Source organism: Myotis davidii, unplaced genomic scaffold, assembly GCF_000327345.1.
Source record: "Myotis davidii unplaced genomic scaffold, ASM32734v1 scaffold27, whole genome shotgun sequence".
Classification (NCBI taxonomy): domain Eukaryota; kingdom Metazoa; phylum Chordata; class Mammalia; order Chiroptera; family Vespertilionidae; genus Myotis; species Myotis davidii.
The window spans coordinates 391,804-416,818 of NW_006297821.1; the positions used below are offsets into that span (position 1 = coordinate 391,804).

At 43.2% G+C, this 25,015-nt stretch overlaps 2 long non-coding RNA genes across 3 annotated transcripts; both read left to right on the top strand.

Annotated features, from left to right (window-relative positions):
- Nucleotides 1-8,675: 8,675 nt before the first annotated feature.
- LOC107184646 lies at nucleotides 8,676-10,872 on the top strand. Of its 2 annotated transcripts, none has more exons than XR_001515548.1 (3): nucleotides 8,676-8,806; nucleotides 9,360-10,189; nucleotides 10,679-10,872. It is a non-coding gene; the product is annotated as an uncharacterized LOC107184646 (long non-coding RNA). The 2 variants fall into 2 exon arrangements; XR_001515549.1 differs by lacking the exon at nucleotides 10,679-10,872 and having other exon boundaries at nucleotides 9,360-9,558; nucleotides 10,117-10,482.
- Nucleotides 10,873-18,142: 7,270 nt separating this feature from the next.
- LOC107184647 lies at nucleotides 18,143-21,265 on the top strand. Its single transcript, XR_001515550.1, has 3 exons — nucleotides 18,143-18,626; nucleotides 19,975-20,147; nucleotides 21,203-21,265. It is a non-coding gene; the product is annotated as an uncharacterized LOC107184647 (long non-coding RNA).
- The last annotated feature ends 3,750 nt before the right edge of the window (nucleotides 21,266-25,015 follow it).

Here is a 25,015-nt window from a genome sequence, read left to right on the forward strand (position 1 = left end):
GCCATGTTTCCTTATGCAATTCTGCATTTCTGCGCCAATGCCGGTTCTGGCACCTAGTAGGTGCTCAATACGCTTTCAGTGACTAAGCAAAAGAACAGGAGTTGCTTGGCCATGTTTTACAGGGCTCCCATTTGGTCCTGGCTGCAAGCAAGTGACTATATTTTCAAGGAGTGAGTACATTATATGTTATTATATTGACATATATATTATTAATATAATATAGATATTATATTGACATTACATATCAATGTACCCCTGTCTACTAATAATATATCGCCTGGTAGAGTAGGTCTGCCATCAATGTATGTTGTTGAATGGTTGTCCATGGGTGTAAGATTTTCATATATATCACTCTGTCATGACCTTATCAGATTACAGATTAACCATTTCATAAATCTCATCGTATATCTGTTTTTTAAAATCTTATTGATTGATTGATTTTAGAGAGACAGAGAGACTGATTTTTTTTTTCAGATATGCCTCAAATTTTAATAAGATGCCCTATACACACATTTGCTATGAAAATTTTAAATAGCACATCAAAAAATTTCTTATAATTCAAGTAAGTACAAGAATCAGGTTTATAGCTAAATCAACTCCATGTCATAATTCTCCACGATAATTTAAAAATAAATTTTATTGAATGTATTGGGGTGACAGTGGTTAACAAAATTATATAGGTTTCAGGTGCACAATTCTACAACACATCAGCTGTACATTGTATTGTGTATTCACCACCCCAACTCAAGCCTCTGCCATCACCATTTATCCCCCCATTATCCTCCCCTTCTCCCCCCCAAATCACCACACTGTTATCCATGTCTATGAGTTCTCTTTCTTTTTGCTTAATCCCTTCACCCTCAGCCCTGCTCCATGATAATATTATCAGAAGGATCTCTAGCCTGTCTGGCATGGCCAAGTGGTTGAGCGTTGACTTATGAACCAAGAGGTCATGGTTCGATTCCTGGTCAGGGCACATGCCCAGGTTGCAGGCTCGAACCCCAGTGTGGGGCATTAAGAAGGCAGCCGATAAATGATTCTCTCTCATCATTAATATTTCTATCTCTCTCTCCCTCCCTTCCTCTCTCTGAAATTAATAAAAATAAATTAGAAGAAGGAGGAGGAGGAGGGGGAGGAGGAAGACGAGGAGGATCTCTATATGGGCAATGAGGGCAGCTACTTCTAAATCTTCTGAATCTTGATTCAATCTCAAGTTTCCTCTTCTGCGGGTCTTTGCTAAGCAGAGATCTAATAACTTGCAGCGTCCTTTGCATCCTTTCTTTTAGAACAGTTCTCACTCCACGCCTTCTCCTGTGGAGCACGCCTTGCCTCAGCCCTGGTCCAGATCTCTGTGAGTGTTTTTCTCCGTCCTGCTGTTGGAGTGAACGTTTTGGAGGAAGAGAAAGGAATTTGGTCCTCGGGTTGAGAACTAAGGTTCTTTACTGGTGCTTGAGTGCTGGCTGAATTTTCCTCCCCGGGCATCAGAGAGGACTCTGGGGTTGAGGGTGGGTTAAGCTTCTCTGGCGAGTCCATTGGAAGCCTAGGCACAGTCTGAAGTTCCTCCTGGATTCCATCCCCAAAGAGTTCCAGCAGAAGGTGGTGCTCAGAACTCTCAAACTGGAACAAAGCAGCCCAGAAACAATCGTGCAGCCCAGAAACAGCGAGAAAATCCCAAATTCAAACTGAGACATCGATTTTTGTTGTTCCACTTATTCATTCATTGGTTGATTCTTGTAGGTGCCCTGGCTGGGGATCAAACCCACAACCTCTCAACCTCAGTGCACAGGGATGACACTCTAACCAAGTGACCTACCCGGCCAGGGCCTCCCATATCTATTTGAATCTGAGATTCCTAAGGCCAAAGGCATAAGAAATCTATGGATTTTACGTAGATGGTACATTTAGCTGCCTTTCCTTTCAGTAAGGTTTGGGTGAATGTTGGGGCCTTGTTGTTCATGGTATCTGTTTCTGTGCTACGTTGCTTTATTGTAGGCAGAGTTCGTTCTGCAGGTTTTCTTACAAATGAAAACATTGCAGGAATCCCAAAGGAGGCAAAGCCTGCGTTAGTGACTTATAAATAGCAGCAGGGTATCAACACCATTTCTAAAAGCCAACTAATGAGAATTAAGACTCCTGACGTATTCCTAGTAGCGTAGGTCTCACTTTGGAGTCACTGGGAAGATTTGGAAAGCGTAGGTTTTCTTGTGTTTGGTCACATTCCCACTTTGTCCGGCTATGAATCAGGCACCATTCAGACTGCGTATGGAACAAGTATGGGCCCAAGTCTAGTGGGGATTAAGAAGGAGTAAATGTTTGGCTCAGTGGATGGAGCATTGGCCTGAGGACTGAAGGGTCCCAGGTTCAATTCTGGTCAAGGGCATGTACCTTGGCTGCGGGCACATCCCCAGTGGGGGGTGTGCAGGAGGCAGCTGATCGATGTTTCTCTCTCATCGATGTTTCTAGCTCTCTATCCCTCTCCCTTCTTCTCTGTAAAAAAAATCAATAAAATATATATTTTTTAAAAAGGAGTAAATTGTGGGATTGATGTTTCCCGCTTTAGCCTCCATTACACCTAAAAGAAGACATTTAACAAAACTACTGAAATATTGGCCGCTTCCTATACTCATATTTGTAAATATTTACGTATCTTGCTAAGTTCCTGGATTTCTTTGTCTTCTGATCTTAAAATGTGGTGCACTTCTTAGGGTGGGATTGCATATTGTGGAAATCCTTCATTGAATTAAAAGAAATTTAATGTACTAATTTGAGAGAGAGGAAGGGAGAGACAGATTGTGAGAAAGAAACATTGATTTGTTGTTCCACTTATTTATGCACTCTTTGGTGGATTCTTGTATGTGCCCTGACTGGGGATTGATCTCGAAACCTTGACATATTGGAAGGATGTTCTAACCACTGAGATAACCGGCCAGGGCCTCCATTGCTCTGGACGATTATTATGGTATGTAATCCTGCGATTGAATCTGTTAAAGGTATACAAGGGCTGGATAATGGAGTTACTATAATTTGTTAAACAGCCTTTCAATAAAATATTACCCTTACTAAAAATATTTTTTAAAAAGGTATAGGTGAGTAGAAAACACCCCAATTGTGAGCCCTAGTTGGTGTGCTCAGTGGATAGAGCATCAGCCCTCACACTGAAGGGTGGCGGGTTCAACTCCCATTCAAGGGCATGTACCAGGGTCTCGGGTGTTTTTTTGTGTGTGTGTTTTTAATATATTTTTGTTGATTTCAGAGAGGAAGGGAGAGGTCTAGAGAGATAGAAACATCAATGAGAGAGATTCACTGATTGGCTGACTCTGCACACCCCACACTGGGGATCGAGCCAGCAACCTAGGCATATGCCCTGACCAGGAATGGAACTGTGACCTCCTGGTTCATAGGTTGATGCTCAACCACTGAGCCACACTGGCCAGGCACAGGGTTTCAGGTTTGGTCCTCAGTTCCAGTCAGGGCGTGTGAGGGAGGCAACCAATTGATGTCTCTCAATATCCTCTGTTGAGGATTAACAAAACAAACAAACAACTTCAAAAAAAAAACAACCACCCCAATTGTGGTGGGGAGAAGGTTCTGGCATATAGCCTGAGCTGGTGGTGTGTGGCTTTGTCACTATAAGTCTGTTTTGCTCAATAAGAATTAAAAAGTTTGTATGCATGCATATAAGCATAACCAATGGACATAAGACACTGGGGGATAGGGGAGGCTAGGGGACTGTCTAGGGCGGGGGGAAAAAATGGACACATATGTAATACCCTTTGTAATACTTTAAGGAATAAAAAAAAAAAAAAGAATTAAAAAGTTCACCAAACTGTTTCAGACAAGGAAATCATTTTAACTTTCTCTTGTGGGGTTTACATGGCCTTCACTTTAAGACGAGAGCCTTCATACACAGAATGGGAAGCTGAATTAAACGGTGCTCGTCGTGGCCTCTGCATGCGCTCTTCAGTGTCCGGCACACGTCCTGATAGTAACAAACACCAGTTTTAGAGGCCATCCAAGCTCTGCACACACCTCCGGTGTCTGAAAGACAGCTTTCTTACTCTGGTTAACATTGCGCTGTGACATCCACATGGCATGTGCTGCATTTAAAAATGTGTGTTTGTATGAAAACTGAGCCCTTTTATTTTTTTCACTTCCCCTTTCAAAGAAGGAAGAGATAAATCATGAGAACAGAACTGATATTAGGAATTTGGTTCCAAAACACAGAAGCTTCCAGGGAATGTGATGAAGTCCATGTAGGTAAAACGGAACTGATCTTTCTATTTCATCCTGAATGATTATTTGGTTCAGAATGAGGACACTGAAAATAGCAAATTATCCAAGAAAAATATTATTTTTTTCTTTTCATGCTTCAGTTTATTGATACCTAATCTCGTTTCATAAAAGATGACGTTTTCGCCTGCTGGCGTGGCTCAGTGTTGGGTGCCAACCTGTGGGCTGTGTGTGTGTGTGTGTGGGGGGAGGGGGGTTGAGGTTCAATTTCCGACTGGGGCACATGCCCGGGTTGCGGGATCCGACACCAGTGAGGGGCATAGGAGATGAGTAGCCGATTGGTGGTTCTCTCTCATCATTGCTGTTTCTAACTCTCTTGCCCTTCCTCTCTGAACTCAATTAAAAAATATATATTAAAAAAAAAAGAAAAAGATGACCTTTTCACCCTGGCTGGTTGGCTCAGTTGGTTGGAACATCATCAGAAACACCAAAAGGTTGCAGGTTCAATTCCCATCAAGGAACCTGTAAGAAGCAACCAATGAATGAATAAATAAGTGGCACAACAAATCGATGCTTCTCTCTCTCTAAAAGTCAATAAACATATCCTCAGGTGAGGATAAAGGGGGGGAAAAGGATGATGTTTCCCATCTTGCACATGTTTAATGATTGAATAAACATTCTTGAATATTTCAAAATGTACAAGAGTCCTAGTCAGTTTGCTCAGTGGTTAGAGTGTCGGCCTACGGTCTGAAGGGTCCTGGTCAAGGGCACGTTTTTTGGTTGCAGGCTTGATCCACGGCCCCGGTCTGGGCATGTGCGGCGGCATCCAATCCATGTATTGCTCTCACATCGATGTTTTTCTTTGTCTCTACCCCTCCTTTCCACTCTTTCTAAAAATCAAAGAAAAAGATATCCTCAGGTGAGGATTAACAACAACAACAAAAAGAATGAAAAGGGACAGATCCAAAGACTGAGAAACAGCGATCAGGCTATCAATCCCCAGAAGGAAGGTAGGGGAGGGCGGGGGTAAGGGGAAGAGATCAACCGAAGGACTTGTATTCATGTATATAAGCCAAACCAATGGACATGGACAACAGGGGGATGGGAGGAGGTTAGGGGTTAATGGGGGAGATCAGGACACATTTGTAATACCTTACCTAATAATAAAATTAAAAAAACCCCTCAAACTAGGATGATACTAGATTTATGGCTATATTCACAGAAATACAACTCTTGTGTTTTAAAAAAAAAGAGAGAGAGAGAAAGATTTATATAGACATATAAGTATTTTAAACGGTGTATTTAAAATATGTTAAAGATTAAACTAAACTTTTGTTTGTGGACACTAGTAACTATAAAATATAATTATGTCAAATATATGTTTTCTCAAGCATTGTGGCTAGATCTGATTTGCTGTTGCTTGATTGCGTTTTTCTCCTTTTTTATGTTTTGCTTTTTAAAAAAATATATTTTTATTGATGTCAGAGAGGAAGAGAGAGAGAGAGATAGAAACATCAATGAGAAGAGAACCATTGATTGGCTGCTTCCTGCATGGCCCCTACTGGGTGGGCATTGAGAGCTGCAACCCGGGAAACGTGCCTTTGACTGGAATGGAACCCGGGACCCTTCAGTCGGCAGTCTGATGCTCTATCCACGGAGCCAAACTGGCTAGGGTTATGTTTTGCTTTGTAAAAACTTTTATTTATTTATTTATTTTAGAGAGAGGAAGGGAGAGAGAAGCATCAATTTGTTGTTCCACTTATTTATGCATTCATTGATTGCTTCTTGTGTATGCCCTGACCAGGGATTGAACCCACAACCTTGGCATATCCGGAGGATGCTGTAGCCAACTGAGTGACCTGGCAAGGTTGTTTGTTTGTCTGTCTTCTCGATTTTTGATTGTTTCTAGTTTGCCTGTTGGTTGTTTTTTCTATCGCTGTTTTTTAAGATAGTAACTATGCATCCTTTAGCTAGTGAATAAAATCCTTCAAGTTTTAACATTTTATGGTTTCAATTTATAAGCATTTAAAATGAACTGAAATGAATGTGCTCCAAGCTCTCGCGCGCAGCCCTGACCCTTAAGCATACATAATATTTTCTCCCTGAGCTGACCTACATAGGGATCCCCAACGTGTTTGCGTTTGCGTTGCAGCCACTGAGTTGGTTCAAAGAGTTAAAGGAAGCATTCATGAGCAGAAGGAAAGTGTTGACCCCCGATTAATGTCACACACCTTTCTCCGCGGCTTCCTGTCAGCCCAAGTCTCTGTACTGAGACTCGCGACTCTCACCTACCCTCCTGGCACAAACTGAAAAAATCCTGCCCCTGGGACAGAGGTCAGCGAGCCACCTTCATGGAAGGTTTGCAGGCTGGCTTGACGCCTGGAGGCAGCACAGAATAATGAGTCAGCAGGGCCGCTGAGCGGTGTGATCTCTGGCAGGTTGGTTAACATTTCTGTGCCTCCGTTTACTCCCCTGTACAATGGGATCTGTCCCTTAGGGCGGCAGGAAGGGCGCACGGAGCTAATGCAGAGAAAACACTTGGAAGAGCAAGACATGGGCCTGTGTGCCCGGAGAGCGTGGTGAGGCCTGGGGACAAGCCCCCCTCCCCCAGTGGCTACTGCTCTGAAATCAGAGTCCATGCGGGAGGAGGATCTGGAACCTTGGGAGGAGGTGGGGGGGGGGGGCGGTTACTAAAAGAACAAAGCTTTCTTTTACTGCTGTCGAACATGGAATGGTGCGCGGAGGACGGCTCTTCTGCACGGTAGGAGTGCCGGCGAGGGACAGAAAATGCTGACTTCTGCCGCCGGCCGCGCGGGAGGAGGGACTCGCAGCAGAGCAATAAGCCATGTTCCTCCTGCGCAGCCCGTCCCGCTCCCGCGACTGTCAACGCCGTGACGGGCCGTTCAAGGTCTCCCGGGCACTTTACGGAAAGCCCAGGAGAACGGCTGCACCCGGACCATCCGTTTGTAACCGGTGCTGCCGCGCGCGGGCTAAGAGAGCCCTCAGCCACTGTCCGGCTTGTCCTGAAACTGCAGCCTTTTTTCCTGTTGGGCCAGTGATAACCACCCATTGTGTGACTTACGCAGTGTGAGTTACCAAAAAATGAGAGGCTTTAAAAATAATATGTTTTTGTCCTAAATGACAAAAGAAAAGATCATTGTAAAAAAAACGTGAAAAATATACACACCGAGAGGAAGTTAAAAATCATTGGATCCCTCTCCCTTCCTCTCTGTAAAAAAATCAATAAAATATATTTAAAAAAATAATTGGGAATGTTTAATAACATCTCAGCGGAGGAGAAAGGGTTTGAAAAAGTCCCTCCTCTGTGGTGCAGAATCTGGGATTTTTTTTTTAAGATGTTGGGATAAAATAATAGCAAAATAAACTCAAGGAGAAAAAGAGGAAGCCGTTCTGCACAAATACTAGAACTGAGACCACTTCCTTCTCAAGTGGGTACATCCTCCACTGTGAGCAAGGACAGGATCTTCAAGGTAGGAAGTAGAAACAAGACGAATATTCCTTGGGAATTCTGGGCTGGCTTACATAGCAACAGACCTAGGAGGTCCCGGAGTCCGGATACACAGCAGAGAGCATTCACGCCCAGGTTCCAGGGGACAGGACGCGGGGGCGGGGTGCGGGGGCCCAGCGCTCTGCCCGGACCCTGGACTGCAGTCTGGGCTCTGCAATTGATTAACTCTGTGACCTTGGGAAGGTGACGGTCTCTCTGAGGTCCCCTCTCTAAAACTCGCAGAGTGATATTAAGGCAACGTGCCTGTAAAATAATTTTAACACAACCAGGGGGCACGGTTCCAAGCTTTTCTGTATTATTGTCTGGATCAAAACATTGCTTCTTGTTGTCGACATTATTTATCTCCATGGATTTCCAGCTGTTTGTGAAGGCGAAATAAGCCGCTTCCAATGGGCCTATTCAGGAACTTTGATGGTTTACCCTCGTGCATTTCTCCAAAGTCATGTGTTGAGAAACAGGTCCCCAGAAATATGCTTCCTCAGCCTGAAAGAGAGGAGGTGACGCTGTCCTGAGGCTAAAGCCACCTCCCTCGAAGGTATGTTTGGTTTTTTAATTTTATTTTTCAATTACAGTTCCCTTTCCATAGTCACCTCGCTCACAGTTTCTTCCTGACCCACGCATGTGCTGGCTGCCTTTGGACACGGATAAACGTGTCCTCCTCACAAATACTTAAGTGCTCTTGATAAACGGATCAAGAAGTTGGTATTTCCACACCAAACACATCCTCATCTGTATCCCATCTCTGGCCAAATTCGGGCTCTGGCCCTGAATGTGCAACGTCTCCAAAAAACACGCCTGCCTATCTGGGAGCCCACACCCTTTTGCTGTCCCACATGAAACCTGGCGGCAGGCCAAGGGTATGGCCAAAGAGAGGCTGTGCCAGAGCAAATTAATCACTGCCCCCTCCCCCCAGGAAGGGACAGAACCCCCCTTCCCCCCGGGGGCGCTGCTGAGCCCGCCACCCTGCTGGACATCCCTCAGGGCATCAGGAGTCTGTTCCATTCCTCCAGCTACTGGTTGGCTTCTCTGAGCCTGCTTTTGGCACAGGTAGGAGAGGAGGAGGGAAAAAAATGGTGTAAGCAAGTTTCGAAATCTTAGATCATTTCATGAATGACTCAGTGTTTCCTTCTGGAAAAGTGCAATAATGGGCTTTCATTAATAACTTAGCTCTGAAAGAGGTTCTAAACATGGAGGAGCCTTGGTGCTCTCTGAACCCAGCGTCCTCCCTCCAGCCTCCATTTTTCTGGCCTCCCCAGGACTTTTATTCACTGGATAACGGGGGCTTGTTGAAAAATAACCTGTCATAGACTTCCTCCTTCAGGCTTCCTGTTCTTTCTGAGAAAAGTACCGAGGTTGTCTCTTTCTTTCTCTTTTCTTTTTCTATTTAAAAATATTCAAAATATAATGTATCAAATTGACACAACCTTAAACTCACACAATATGAACCAATTACATTTTAATAAGAGACTAGAAGAGAATAGCCTGGTATTTATTTATTTCTAAAATGAGAATGTCATACAGTGGATTGCTTTAGTGTGTGAAATACATAACTAAATATGTTTCAAATATTATCTTTAATTTGGCTACATTTCAATTTTAGAATTAACGGGGAAAAAACAACAACAACAAGGAAAACAAATAAGAGCTCTGTGTCTTCCTGCCTCTGCACATCAACAGCCCTAAGTTTTGATTCAGAAGAAAGACATCCAGGCTTCCGGGCCGGGGACTCCAGCTCAGAGCCTAACGCAGAGGACGTCTCCAGTGACTCATTACTGGAATAAATGTTGCTAATGTAAAAGGTATGCAAATAGAGCTTAAACGCTTAAACGGGTGAAGGAAGACGCTGCAATCCGATAAATAACATCCAGAATGTTACTGTGGTTACGGTGGACTCTATTTGCATACAGGCTTATCTTGTTTTTAAAGCAGGAGGGGGGGGGGGGAGAAAAATCCCAACTTTCGCCTCCTGTTCTCAAAGTCCAATCTCTGAAGAAGGCCTGGCCTTTCAAGCCATGTTAACCAGCAAGAAGTGCTTTGTGTGGCAGAATCCAAAACACATCCAACACATTTGCTAGTATGTAGAATGCAAACACGGGCTAGCCTCAGGTCATCTTACTGAGAGAATTGCACAATCAAACTTTTTGTCATCCAGGGTGGTGTGCTGGGTCAGGACTGATCTGTCACTACCCCGGTTTCAGGAGTGGCCCTGCCCAGTGGCTGGACTCATCACTAGTGGGTCCCTGGCTCCTCTTCCAACTCAGACTGAGAGAGAATGAAATAGAGAGAGAGAGAGAGAGAGAGAGAGAGAGAGAGAGAGACGCCCCATAGTAGATCCTGAGCTCTATCTCAAATTACAGATCTTGCAGCGCCGAGAGTCCTGTGAATGAAAGCCAGGATGACTCGTCATTTGGGAAGGAGAGCTCACACTGCGTCTTATTTACGCCTGTGTAGGCATGTGTTTGCCCATGTTGGGCTCTGGAAAAAGCCGTGCTTCCTTACCATTGCTCATCCATGTAAGCTGGACATAGTTCTAGGAAACAGATGAGCAAAGTCCACACTGACTCAGAAAGAGAATGGATTTGAATAAATGCTTCAGAAAATGTCTACATTAGTCACACACATGTAGGTAGGCAAGCTCACGGGAGGCAGGGGCCCTGCAGAAGTCCCCTGTGGCACCCACCAGCAGCGTCTCCAGCCCTCAAGTCAGCATCTTAAGAAGGAGGGGGAGCCCTGGCCGGGTAGTTCAGTTGGTTAGAGCCCAGTCAGATATGCCAAGGTTTCCGGTTCCGTCTCTAGTCTGGACACATACAAGAAGTAACCAATGAATGCATAACAAATCAATCTCTCTCTCTCTCTCTCTCTCTCTCTCTCTCTCTCTCCTTCCTCTCTTTCTATAAAATCAATTAAAAAAAGAAAAAGAAAGAAAGATCAATGTGGGAAGAGTCCAGAGAATTCATGAAATACACTCAAAACCATTCAAATGCTATAAAGATTCGTTTCATAAGTATTTTCAGTGTTTTCTTTTATATGGGTATTTAATCTAATTTTGGGGCCATTTGTCAAGATGAAGCAGGCTTCCTATTTAGAGTTCCTGTGCACCGCCCCCATCCTGGCTCCCCAAATAAAGTTGGATTCTGAAATGGAAAGTGAGACAAGGGAGGAGTGATAAGAAGCGGATGTACTGACAGAGAGAGGTGGCTTATTTTAATGAGCTTGGTCCCTTAAGATTATCATACATACTGGTACACATGCATTAGTGTCCTTAAAAACCACAGCTTTATATGTGCTTTTTAAAAGAAGTTAATGCCTGCTTCTGGTATCCAATTCAAGAGATACAAAGGGGACACAGCAACCCCTTTGTCCCCCTGGTTCCCAGCCTCTCAGGTCCTCTCCCTAGAGGTCACCACTATGACCAAAGTGAAGATTTTTTTAAAGGAGATAATTATCCTGTCAATTTGGTTTTCCTTTATAACATGAATACATTTCTGTAGTCTTTATTCCTGGATAATTCCCTCTGAAATACCCTAAGATACAGGAGGATTAAAAAAAAAAAAAAAAGAGGTTTGGGGTATGACAGTCTTTACCTGTGAGGGTTTTAATTCAACTGTGAAACATTTTTTGTTTTTCTGCCCCATCCTACTTGACCAGAGGAGTTGCGTGAGGGTGGCGAGGGGAGAGGAGCAGCCTGTTCAGCATCTGTAGTCTCTAAATTTGTATAAGAGAAAGAAAACAAGACATGATTGAAGAAGTAAACATTTTTAACACCCGAGGAAAATCATCACTGGAAAAGATCAGGTGAAAAAGCAGAATGCTACCAAGTACTAAGCCATCTTTCAAGAGCTACAAGCAGCACTAGTGGGATAGCTCAGCTGGTTAGAGCATCGAACTGATACCCCAAGGTTCAAGCCCTGATCAGGGCACAAATGGGGGGTCAATCAATGGATGCATGAATAAATGGGACAACAAATTGATGTTTCTCTCTTTCTCTCTCTCCCCTTGCCTCTCTTTCTAAATCAATAAATAAAAAAATAAAGCTGCACCCTGACCAGTTTGGCTCAGTGGATGGTGCGTTGGCCTGCGGACTGAAGGGTCCCAGGTTCGATCCTGGTCACGGGCATGTACCTTGGTTGCGGGCACGTCCCCAGTGCGGGTGCAGGGGGTGTAGGAGGCAGCTGATTGATGTTTCTCTCTCATCAATGTTTCTAACTCTCTATCCCTCTCCTTTCCTCTCTGTAAAAAAAAATCAATAAAATATATTTTTTTAAAAAAATAAATAAATAAAGCTGCAAGCAAACACCATCATGGCAATGGCAGTTATTTCTGTTTCTGAATGTTGTCTGTTGGCCCTATGGGTGATTTCTGTAAGTTTCAAACTTTGTAAAATAAACAATAAGGATTTCTAGTCATAAAGATAAAGAAGTACTTTTAAGATTTATACATTGCATACTAGACTGTATTCTCTGGCCTTCTCTAAGGATATTGCCAACTTTGAGAATTCTTATACTTAATTTATCCTAAATTACTCTGATTTATGTACTGTGGCATCTACTATGTTCTACTTAAATTTGTTCAACAAACATTTAAATAGAGTTTAACCGATAATACCTATATAATTTCCATGCCTATCCCACAGTTTGGGAAATGGTACTTTTAATTTTATGCAGGAAATTCTGTACCAGTTCAATACATTTAAATTAAACTTGAATATTAAGGGTCTGATTGATTTGTTTTTATTTACTTTAAATATATTTTCATTGATTTGAGAGAGATAGAATGATGAGAGAGAATCATTGATCCGCTGTCTCCTGCACGCTCCCCACTAAGGATTGAGCCTGCAACTCGGGCATGTGCCCTCGACCAGAATCAAACCCGGGACCTTCAGTCCACAGGCCGACGCTCTATCCACTGAGCCAAACCAGCCAGGCCTGATTGGATTTTTCAGTGGGTGCACTTTGACACCTACAAAAAGCCTGAGAATGGACCACAGACACTAACAATATTCTACAAACTCCCCTGGCAGCAGCCACTGGACTTAATCAGCTTAATAATTCATTAACACTTGTAATGTTACTTTTCAATTGTATGCTGTGTGTACTTAAAAGTAAAAAGGACAAAAATAAGTTGGAGGGGGACAACATTTTAATTGTTTTCAAATGTTCCAATAAAACTGAAACGCATACACTCTTGCTCAAGAATGTCCTTGCCAGATTATTACATACTTGCTTGCCAAATCTCTCTAGCTTTCTCCTATTTTCTTAATCTTAGGAACTACAGACAATATTAAGGGTTGCTGGCTTGTCAGAACACATAAATGCTTTCAAAAGGCTTTTAAATGTTCAAATGTCATAGGAAGGAATGGGAAAAAAAATCAGATCTCCACTCTTAAAAACAAAAGTTTATGAGTCAGAAAATAGCAAAATAATCTTAAACTCCCAAGAAAAAGTAATTTTTTTTTTGCATTCATGTTTAAATAACCATTTTGTTATCTTCAACTGTAGTTCCTTCTGAGAACATCCCAATAAACGGCCAGTCTCTGTGACTCAGGAAATACTCTAACTTCTGATCCACTGATAGGAGAAGAAATATCACCACGGCCAGGAGGTCTCGCAGGTCACTATCTAACAGACGGTGGCACCAGCGCAGGCCCAGCTCCACTATGAGGGAGCGGTGGTTGTGCCTCAGCCATGACGCGTCTGCTAAGATTATTTCAGGCCATTGAATGACACCAGGTGGGCATCCTGCACGCTGGGTTCTGTATGAACAAGAGGGTGTCCTGTGTTCAACGTCGAAGCTTTGAATGATTACAGGGTAAAATGACAGCTTTCTCTGATGAACTTGCAATATTTTGCCGCATACTTGAAAACTAATATAGACACAACATCTTTTTTTAAAAAAATATATTTTATTGATTGTTTACAGAGAGGAAGGAAGAGGGATAGAGAGTTAGAAACATCGATCAGCTGCCTCCTGCACACCCCCCACTGGGGATGTGCCCGCAACCAAGGCACATGCCCTTGACCGGAATCGAACCTGGGACCTTTCAGTTCGCAGGCCAACGCTCTATTTGCTGAGCCAAACCAGCCAGGGCAAGACACCACATCTTTAATAACTTGGAAAAGTAAAGTGAAGAGCAGACATTGTTTTCTAATATACAGAAGTGGAAGGCAACAAAATGTTAGAGTAAATTTAAATATCATTTTTGTCTCAAGCGAAACTGTTTGATATGAATACCATCCTCCAAATATTCATAAGAACAATGTTATTTCAATCCTGATTTCTTCGAAGGTAAAAGAAAACTCAGCTCCTTGGGTTCAGGATTAGACCTTACAATGTACTGTTTTTTTTATTTTTGTTTTCGAAACAGCATAGATTTTATTATTTATTTATTTATTATTATTTTTTCCCATCACCGTTTATCTAAACCTCTATGTCCTCTTCCACTTCCACCACCCTCCTCCTCCTGTACTGTGTTTATAAACAGTATTTTAAAGAAAAACAACGACTATGACATCTGTTTGTCTCCATAAAGACAACAACCTAGCCCTAGCTGTTCGGCTCAGTGGATAAAGTGCCAGCCCAGGCCCAGGGACTGAAGGATTTTGGGTTTGATTCTGGTCAAGGACACATACCTCAGTTGTAGGCTCCATCCCCACCCCAATCAGGGAGCATGTGGGAGGGAACCAATTCATGTGTTACTTTCACGTAGATGTTTCTCTCTGTCTCTCCCGCTTCCTTCCACTCTAACCTTGGGTGAGGATTAACAACAACAACAAAAAGAAGAAATCTCATTAAAAAAAAAAAAGACAATATCATAGTCATAGGGCACCTTTCATGCACCTCATAGTATCTTATGATATAAGGTGGGAGTGGGGAAACTGAGTCAGGGTTAGAATCAAACTGTTGCTCTTACATGACCCACGAACACCAAAGCCCCAGGTATACTTAATTTAAGATGCACCCTTTGCTCTGGACTCAACTTGACATAATTGTTATTTTAAGTAAATGTACTTTCTCTTCCTCCTCCTCCTCCTCCTCCTCCTCCTCCTCCTCCTGCTTCTCCAAGTAAACGTATTTTAAAATATATTTTTCATCATAATTATCTCTAGTGGTAGAAGAAATTCATTACTCTCAGGGATCAGAAGGAAAGGCTTTCATTCCTAAGAGATCCAATGAAGGGGTGGTCTAGCCCACTAAACAGCTTCAGACATTCACAAATGCCAGGAGATATAATCAGAAGAAATAAAATTCCTAAGTAGACCTTTGCTCCTTCTGAGACACCCGAGAAGGCAGGTTTGCCACTAAGGCGAACACATGTGCTTTCTGTTGGGGGTTAAGACTGTGAGCTTTTCTTATCTATCCTCTTATTTACAGCTGAAGTAATTAATTAAAAACAAAATATCAAGCTATCAACTTGGTGGTCAAAGAAGAGAAGAATTCTTTGAGAAAACATAGTTTAGGAGAGAAATAACTGCCCTGGCTGGGTGGCTCGGTTGGTTAGAGTGTTGTCAGATATGCCAATTTTCAGGTTTGATCCCAGGTCAGGGCACATAAAAAAATCACCCAATGAATGCATAATTAAGTGGAACAATAAATTTTTCTCTCTGCTCTCCCTCTCTTTCAAATCAATAAATAAACATAAAAAATGAGGGGTGGGGGGAGGTGCCCTGCAGGCATGGCTCAGTGTTTGAGCCTTGACCTATGAACCAGGAGGTTATGGTTTGATTCCCCGTCAGGGCACCTTCCCAGGTTTCCAGCTCAATCCCCAGTAGGGGGCATGTAGGAGGCAGCTGATCAATGATTCTCACCGATGTTTCTCTCTCCCTCTCCCTCTCTCTGGAATCAATTAAAATACATATATCTCTAAAAAATTATTGTTTTTATATTAAACATTTTTTAAAGGAAGAAATATTTAAAAGGGGAAAATGGGATAATGCATTGTAGCACAGACTGAGTGAGGATCCCTCAAAGTGCAAAAATAATATTTTCCAAAGATTTTCTTTGTCTGTCAAATCACCTGCTTGGAGTTATTTTACATTTCTTTAAAACCTCCACGTTCAAAGTAAATAATTGTTAATAAGGGTTAAATTCAATCTCTTTAAAATCTAATCTTTTAAAAATCCAATCTTTACACGGAGAATGTTTCCTGAGAATCTGACATTTCAGTTAAGGTTGCAATCTTGTCAAAGTTGATCAAAGACGTCACATTGGAATATTGTGACCCTGTTTAGAAATCTTGCATCCTGTATGAATTCTGCTAGAGAACTTGAGTACAAATCGGGAACTTAATTTAAGGCAATTCATACTAAAAAAGAAACTTCTGGCCTGGTATGCTACTTTGAATCTTTGGTCTATTAACCCCTTCCCCAACAATTTTTTTGTTAAAAACGTTTCTTTTTCAGACTAATTTTTTTATTTTGGTTCTATATAGTATTTTTGATGCTGGTTATGAAAACAGTTTGTAACTCGTCTTCCTATAAACCATATTTTTTTTTTACCATATTTTCTTAGTATACTCGTCGACGACTGAAAAAGAACATTTTGTGAAAACGAGTATACACGTTTCTGCCGGGGAAGGGGTTAATAACGAAGAGAACTATTTTATTGTTTTTTTTTTATTTTTAAAAAATATTTTTATTGATTTTTAGAGAGGAAGGGAGAGGGCTAAAGAGATAGAAACATCAGTGAGAGAAACATTGATTGGCTGCCTCCTGCACGTCCCTTACTGGGGATTAGGCCTGCAAACTGGGCATGTGTCCTGACCAGGAATTGAACCAGTGACCCTTGGTTCATGGGTCGATGCCCAACCACTGAGCACACTGGCCGGGAGAGAACTGTATTTTTAAATTAGGGAAATGTACATTTATGCTGTTCCCAACTGTGACCCCAGTATCTGCGACCCCAGAGTGTCCACGATCCCCAAAACAAAGAATACGCATAAGGTCACCAGGACATCTTCAATCTGCAAAAGTGAGACTACAGTGGAACAGTCTCATAGAATAAAATAAGATGAAATAAAAAACAAAGTAAAGCAGTTTAATAAAACAATTAAATAACACTATGCAGATTTCCAGACGTTATGGAAATCCTCTACTGAGCTCTGAGCTCGTGGGGTGTGCCAGGCCAGCTGAGTAGCTGGATGAAATGGGAAACTCCACGCAGGAAGTGCTGCTGGTGCTAATTAAGGAATGTGGAACCCTTCCTTCTGAGTCAGCTGGGCGGTATGTGGGACTCTGTGCTGCTTACATGAGAATTGCAGGCGACTTTAGAAAGAAAACCAGAATATCTTGCCACTTAACATTTAAGAGGCAAGACGTGGTATGTGTGTGTGTGTGTTTAAATGGTTCCTAATCTTTAAAATGGCTCGTTGCAGCTGGCCTTTTATCAGCTGATTGTATTCCAGCATCATCTCCTCCTCTGATGGCACGGAGCTATCCCATAGAATAGATATGGGCCACTTACGAGCTCACATTTTCAGGTACACAGCCTTATCACAGCATTTTGACGATTCACTACTCTTACACAGCAATAAAAACATCTGTCAGCCCTCATTTTTTATTTCTTTTTGTAAAAAAAAAATCAAGTTAATTTCATTTATTTCAAATGTAATACAGGCACAGTATAAAGACATAATTCAAGAAAAAGAGGAGATAGGAAAAGGTGGTGCAGATCTCATAATCAAAAGACAACCATTTAAAATTTTGTATATGTGGCCACTAGCCATATAAGGCTATTAAAAAAACCTACATACAATTTTTTAAAAAATTAAATCTTTACTGTTGAAAATATTACATATATCCCCATTCCCCCCTTCCAGTCCACCCCTGCCCACCTAAAACTTTTGAAAGGTACACAAAAGTAGAGAGAATAATATTAAAATGAACCCTCATCCCCAACACCCAGTTCTGCAGTTTCAATTTGTTAAGCACATTTGCTTCAATTCTTGTTTTTCAAAATTTGTTAAAGTATTACAAATTCCAACATATTTTGTCATTCTCCTAAATGTCTCAAAAAATACATATACTTTTTCTAATAACCCATAATGCCACTATCATAGCTAATGAGTGTTTTCAGCAGATCCATACTAAAATTTCCCTGATCAGAAAACAAGTTTAAAATTTTAATGTGTACCTATATCCTCTCTTTTTGCTTACTAAAATATATATATATATAGTTTGTTAAAAAATACAATTTTGCATCTTGATTTTTTTTTCAGTTTGATATAACTATTTCCCAATAGCATATTTTTCAAAACTTTCTAATTGCGAAATGGCTGTGTGCAAGTGTGTGTGTGTGTGTGTGTGTGTGTGTGTGTGTGAAGTTGGGCGATGAGTTATTCCTCTCTTGGTCTGTTTCCTCGTTTATATGGAGCGAGTGTGTGTGTTTTTCTGCTTCTCACAGTCAACTTGTTGCCATGAATGTCTTTGTTCATAACACCTCTCCTTGGTCCAGGAGTGTTATTGCTGCACCCAAATGTATGAACACGGCCAGGCCCTTGACTCGTCTCCCCGAGTTGTTTACAAAAGGACTGTACCAATTTACACTTCCACTTACAAAGGATAAGAGCGCCGCTATTACAGTGTTTAAAGGCAGCGCTTTTCAGAGCTCGTATACAATCATTGGCTAGGGCTGGCTTATGTTTGTAACCATCTCAGAATAAATAAAGACACATTTTCCTCCAGCCCTGCAAACACGGCATGCGCAGACGGCCAAACAACCGCAAACTAACTTTGATTAGAAGAGAAACCGGTCTATTTGAAAATGTGGTAATGAGATAGTTTCCACCCCCCGGGAAGCCGTCCTGGCGGGGGAGGGGCGCTGCGTTCCTTCTGGCCTCTCTTCCCATCCTCAAGAAGGTAGAAATGAACAGGTCAGCGTTCTCTTCGTTTACTTTGCGATTTTCATTCTTTTTTATTTTTTTTAAAGCTGGGTATTTTATTTGCTTCCATCTGGCTGGGTTGAGGATGCAGAAATACGGCTGAAAACTCGCAGAAAACTTTGGTGGCAGGCGTTTCCTGTAAACGCAGCCCCACGGTACTGGGTAACAGAGGATTAAGGCAGAGCCATTTTAGCTTCGAGTCCAAATTCTACTCTGTTTCCTTGGGGACACGTTGTTCTTATTTGTTGACTTCAAATAAAATCGCCTCGGTCGCTGTTTATTTCGGTGCATAAAATTCTTATTTTCTTTAAAGAATAGAGCATATCAGTTACAGATCCTGGTAGAAAATTCAGTTGTATGGGGCTTGAGAAGTTTATGTGACAGATTTGTGTGTGTGTGGTTTTTTTTTTTTTTTTTGGAGTTAGGGAGAAAGAAAAAAAAACTCGTTGCTGTCGTGTTTATGGGAGAGAAACAAAAAGAGGAACTTGATAAGAAAATATTTAGCAGGATGGTCTTTAAAAGCCCAGCATCTGAATCTTTATTTTCTTTTTCTTTCTTCCTCTCTTTTTTTGGGGAGGTGAGGTGAGGTGGGAGGGAAGTTCAGGAAAGATGGTCCTGTTATTCTCATTTGCTTTTCACTGTTTTCACCCCACGGAGGCTCAAGTCCTTCCTCAAAGCAAGTGGGGACAAAACATAATCTCATATTTTTGAGAGAGAGCATGCAGGCGTGGTATGTTACATACATATATACTATATATTAATATATGTAAATAATTATGTATAATATATGTTGTATATATGTCAACAGAATGGGCTAACCACATTTTTTAAAGAGTCAAAGATTGCAGAGGGATTTGGTTAAGCTGAGGCTGTTTTAGAATAGGGACAGACACATGGGGAAGAGTAATGGCTAATGTCATTTTGACTGGCGTTTTATTGAGTGATCGCCACGGGCTAGGCAGTTTTAAGATTTCATCACAATTAGCTCATTTAATGCTCAAAAGTGCCCCATGTGCTGGGCGGCCGTGTTATTCCCAGTTTACAGGTGAGGCCCAGAGGAGGGGTCACTCGGCTGAGGTCCCCCGGGAGCGGAGCACTTGGATTCAGCCAGGTTCCGGGGCTGTTTTACTCAGTTCTGGTTCCTGGGACAAACCTGCTGTGTTGGCGTGGGGAGCTGCTGGGCCAAAGCCCCTCAGCTGAGAGCGGAGCGGAGTGGTGAGGGCGGGTAGCTCTGGGTCAGCTATTGAAATGAGGGCAGCTGAGCGTGGGTCTGGACTCAGGATTTGTTGATCACTTCAGCCTATTCAGGGCGTGGCTCTGACTTTAATCTCTCCCCCAGCATTTCCCCCCAATCCCAGCATCCTCTCTGAGGGCGTGGCCGGAGAGGGCACACTATATTCCGGAGACTTGGAGCTCAGCCAGTTCACTCTCGGGCCTCGCTTGGAGAGGATGCCCATCGGACTCCCGAAGGCCGGCGGTCTCCCAGCCCCCTGAGGAGCCACCCAGATCCTGGTATGTTCCGTGCTTGGTCTACATTGGTTGGTCTATGACTGCGAGTTATTCAAGTTCTGGAGCAGACAAATCTGGGTCCAAATACGACTCTCTCTCTTGCCCGCAGTGAACACACGCGCTTCTCTTTCCCAGCCCGGGAGTGAGGACCCCGCTGGGCCCTGCGGGGGTGAAACCCAGACCGGGCTGTGCAGGCCTGCGGGCTTCTGCCCGTGGGCAATGGTCTTCGTAATAATAGCATGTCTTCGTTGCGTGCTTGCTATGTGCCTAATTCCCCTGGAGAAGTTTACAAGTGAGGACTTGTTTATTCCATCCAAATATACTTGTTGGGAATGCTATTGCCTCCATCTGTAAAATGGGGACTCAGGGGCCAAGGGAGCCCAAGGGAGGTGGCAGAGGCCGCACACCCAGAGTCTTGGTTTGAACCCAGGAGCTCGCTCCCTGTATCGCCAACTCGGGCACAGCTTTCTCATCTGGGTGATGGGTGCTGAGTCTGCCTAGGTATCCAAAATGGTGCCTATCATAAGTATGTAACCAGTGTTAGCTGTTAGTATTCTCTATTTTCCTAAGGCCAAGGTCAACCACTTAGTATAGATAAGAATGGCATGAGTCAGCATGGGCTAGTAGATCAGGCTAGAAATCCACTTTATTCTTGTTGTAGAACCTCAAGGACCTTAGAGAAGTTGGTATAAGTCAGAAAGCAGGTTAAGCCCTGATGGCTACCGTTACCCCCCTCTATTCTGTTCTATCTCCCTCCGCCCCCCAAAATCTGGTCTTTACAATAACCCAACAACCCCATCTCAATTTTCTGACTTGTCTCCTCTTCTTCTTCTTTTTTTTTTCCAATTAGCAATAATCGCGCCTTGGATAAACCTCATTGGCACTTCGCAAAGCTTTGTCTCCTCTTCTTACTCCACACACGCCACAGCAGCGTGCTGGCTTCCTTGCTGTTCCCTGAGCCACTGGGCACATTGCCTCCAGGTCTTTGCATGTCAGTGCCTTAGCCTGGAATGCCCTTTCCCCAGCACTCCGCATGGCTCTCACTGTTCCCCCTTCAGGTCTGGATCTGTGTCTTCACCTGTGCAGTCCTCCTGGACTAGCCCATTTAACATCATCCCCACCTCCTCCTTCTACCCTCTTCACACAGGTAAGTAACAGCACATACCCTTCAGCCATATGCCTGCCCCAAGGCACCTAAGGCGATAGGCTCTTATTTTTCTCCATAGCATTAACATTTGATACACGATAATCTTGCTTAATACACTATGTTAACTCCACCAGGCTAGGGTTGCTTTCCTGCGGCATCCCCCGGCACCTAGAACAGTGGCTGGTCCATGGAAGGTGCTTAGTAACTATTGGATGAGTGAGAAAGTAAGTGAATGAGTGGATGACAGAATCCAGGGGCATGTTTATTTAATTAAACAGAACAGCTGTGTATTGGGACACTTCCTGTGTGCGGCCATATTCCACAATGTGGAGGAAATGGGCCCTCCCTGTGAGGGGCCTGCACTGTAGTCAGCTGGTAGGACGAGCGCACATCCAGGTCGAGGCATAACCCAGCAAATGTCGTAAAGGAGACACTGAACAAAGGGTGGCTGACCAAAGAGACAGTGAGGGCACTGGGAGTGGGCCTGGGGGCTGGCAGGAGGGGTGCAGACTGATTGTGGCACATAGTTGGCATGTGGTTTAGGGAGAGTTAGTGAGGCAGAGGGAAGGGGGTCAGGCAGCGGGCACAGAGCAAGGAGATGGGTAAGCAGAGTGGTTTCTTGAGTGTTTATCTGAAGCTTAGTATATGGAAATCCTCAACATTTTATTCCCCAGGGCGTTGAACGGTTTGGGATTCTGTTAATTTAGAGAAAGTTTATTTCTTGATTTTAATGAGAGAAAGAATAATCAGTTATTGTTCCATTTATTGATGCATTCATTGGTTGATTTTTGTATGTGCTCTGACCCAGTGGGACCAGCAATCTTGTATTGGGACAGGCTTCAACCAACTCTATTCCCACAGGGCCATTTTAAGCCCCACCCAACTCCTTCCACACTGCCTAGGCCACGCCTCTTCCTGTCCTGGAGGCCCGCCCCTCAGTGGGATTCTATGTTAATAGGCAGCTATGTTTTAATTATACAGGTAAAATATGATTATGTTTTACCAGTAAAAAGATAAAAATATTTAGCCACCACCAGACGGTCCTGGATCCTTGTCCACACTGAGAATCACTTTTGGTAAGGGTCTTCCCAATTTTCATATATTTTCATATTTCTTTCCTTTTTTCTTTTTTAAAAATATGTTTTTATTGATTTTAAACAAGAGGAAGGAAGCGGGAGAGAGAAAATTGATGAAAGCCCTAGCTGGTTTGGCTTAGTGGATAGAGCATCCGCCTGCAGACTGAAGGGTCCCGGGTTGATGCCAGTCAAGGGCACATGCTTGGGTTGCCAACTCGATCCCCAGTAGGGGCCCCACAGGAGGCAGCCGATCAATGATTCTCTCTCATCATTGATGCATCTCTCTCTCTCTCCCCCTCCCTCTCTAAAATCAATAAAAATATATTAAAAAAGAAAATGGACGAGAGAGACTGATCTGCTGCCTCCAATACACCACCTACGGGGGACCGAGCCCACAACCTGGGCATGTGCCCTGACTGGGAATTGAACCAGTGACCTCTTGGTGCATGGGACAATGCTCAACCACTGAGCCAGGCCGGCTGAGCCTTTCTTTCTTTCTGTTTATTTGCTTATTTAGGGACAATTGACATATAACTATATTAATGTCAGGTATGTAACATAATTATTTGATATTTATGTATTATGACATGATCAGCATATATATTTATGTGCATGTAAACATAGGTATGTATTTATGCATAGTATATGTATATACACATACATACCATATATTATATACACATATACATGTTTTTCTTTTAGAAAATATATTATGTTATGGTGTGTGTGTTTAAACAAAAAATGGTATACCTTTTTGCAGCTTGATTCCTTTTTTTGTAAACTTTTTTTTTATTGCTTAAATATTTCAAAGGGTAGTACATTTGTCTCCTTTTTTCCCCCCCTTAACCTTACCCCAGTCTCAGCTACCCTCCGGTTCAGGGGTCCTCAAACTTTTTAAACAGGGGCTGCCTTTGCTGGCGAGCCTGCTGTAGTTTGACAGTCTGTTTAATGCTCTGACTCTTGATTCCTTTTTAAAATTTTTTATTTAACGATGTCTTGGTGATTTAGCCACATGGGTACATGTGGCCTTACTTCATTCTTCCCAGGGCTGTCTATTATGTTTGGAGATACCATAGTTTATGTGGCCATTTTCCTTTGATGGATGTGTAGGTGGTTTCTAATTTTTCACGATTATAAATAAACAGTGCTGCAGTGAACATCCTTGCGTCCCTGAGGGGTTATTTATTACTCTAGAGTAGGCATTATGATTATATGCTTCTCTATTTATTTATGCTTTAATTTGTTTAATGCCTATTTCTCCTATTAAAACCTAAGTTCCACAAGGACAGAAATACAATTTGTTTTGTACCTCACTCTTTAATTACTCCCTTAGTCAAGTGCCTGGGACAAAGGAGTCCTCAGTAAATATTTATGGAGTGAATTGGTGAAAATGTTGGCTGGGGTCACGGGTTGGTTTTGCATCCTGAGAGGCGGGAACAGTGACTTATGTTGGCACAAGGTGAGATCTTGGCACAGGGCAGCAGCAGGTGGCTACTAGGGGGTTAGGAAGAAGCGTTCTGGGCTCGAGGAAGACAGGTCCGGGCGGCCTGGCGATGAGATTCCTGTACTGATCAGGAAACCGGAAACAAGGAACAGGAAGGAAAGGGTGCAGTTGAGAGCTCTGGGGATGGTAGGATCCGTAAGATGTGCTAATTGACTAGCTCTGATGGAAAGGCAGGCGTGGAGGGTTAAAACCTAGTTTAGGACACTCATTTTTTAAACATTTATTGCCTCCCACTTCTTTGCAAAAAGCACTGCTAACTGCTTTCGGGACATGAGTTTGCACAGCCTTTCTCCCCTCCCCTCAAAGAGGAGCTGCAGTCTATTGGGGAAGATGGACACATGCACAGGTACAGCCGGCATGCGAGGGAGTGACTGGGGGGGAGGGGACTTGACCGGGGCCACACCAAGTGGACTCCTGCTGTTCCAGAAACGGGCGGAGGGGCAGATCTTCTCCCTGGCCCCAGGGCCACACACGCCGACTGGTGAACATTCAGGAAATGGGGTGTCCAGAAATGTGTGTCAGTGTACATTTTTAGAAATTAAGGACATTTAGGTTGGTGACAGAGCTGAGGGCTGGCCTCCGTGGAGTCTGGAAGACAGGACACGCACCGAGGCCTGGGACCTCAGGCAGGCTACTCCCCCACCTGGTGCCGCAGTTTCACCTTTTTAAAGAAGGGCAGTTACAACAAAAAGGGCGGAGATTGATAAGATTGCAGCGAGCCCAGCGACAGGTGCCCCTATCAGTGACATTTCTGATTCTGTGGCCGTGCCCTGGACATGAGGACAGGAAGCTGGCCATTGAGGTAAAGGACTGCGGGTCTTAGTTTTCATGCCTCTTTGTGTAGCCAGGAGATCACTGAGGGAATAATTCGTTGAGGAAGAAACCCTTCAAGTTTAATAATTCTCATGCTTTTACTTCCATTTCCTTTCAGTGGCTTCCCGGGTGCCCTTGGAGTAAAATCCAGTCTTCACAGGCCAGGGGATCCTGCCAGCCACGGTCTCAGAAATTCTGTCCTGATCCTCAGAGACATTGGGAGTTTTAGGCAGGGCCCTCTTGTACTCAGGGTTGACTTGTGAAAAGCTCAGTGTGACAGGTCTATGATTTCTGCTGGAAAGGTAGTTCTTTGAACGTGGAGTTCACGGCC